This window comes from Parasteatoda tepidariorum, chromosome 8, assembly GCF_982258835.1.
Source record: "Parasteatoda tepidariorum strain Cologne lab strain chromosome 8, Ptep-v5.0, whole genome shotgun sequence".
NCBI lineage: Eukaryota > Metazoa > Arthropoda > Arachnida > Araneae > Theridiidae > Parasteatoda > Parasteatoda tepidariorum.
In genome coordinates this window covers 77920435-77921233 of record NC_141762.1, presented here as the reverse complement: position 1 = coordinate 77921233, position 799 = coordinate 77920435, and positions in this window count along the sequence as shown.

Here is a 799-nt window from a genome sequence, read left to right as displayed (position 1 = left end):
CTTTTCTATATGCCAGTGCATAGCGTGTATTAAATTTACTTAAAAAAAGAAGAGGAAATTTACAGAGAAAAGAGAGGAATTTAAATTTAGACGCTGTTTATATAAGCCAAAGTTACGCAAATAATCTTCCATCTCATTTAAAATAAGTTTGAACTATTTAGGCTTGTTCTTTGCCCTTTAAAACAACAGTATTTATGGCATATCTTTATTAGATATTTTAAGTAAATATGAGTGCCGATTCTGTTGATGTAAAAATATTCTGAATGGTAAGCAATAAAAAAAAAGACTTTTCAAAATTTTGAGCATTTTCAAAATATCCATCTGTAATTTTACTGGGATAAGTACTAAGCTTTCAAACAGGTGTCTTCACTAGGTCATATTTATATTAACCCTCCGTTTAGGATTTCTATTAATGAAAACACAAGTTAAATCTACAATTACTGTTAGTCAATATGTGTTGCATTGATAGTTTATTGATAGGATAAAAATAAAATGATCTTAAAAAGTGTGACTTTTTTTGATACTGACCACACATTAATACTCTAAAAATATTTTCCCTGAGAAAAAAGATAATAATAATCTAGCCCAATATAAATAAAATAAAAATATAATTCTTTAATATCATGTTTGTAGATGAAAACATTTAGAATATGGTAAGAAAATAGTAATTAAAATTATTTTAATATTAAGTATGAGCTGTGTTTAGATACTGCTTATATTGAAAAAATGTTGTTACTAATGAGCCCTGGGTAAAAAATGCTTACCAGCCATTCATTTTTTTTTTTTTTTTTTGTGCGTG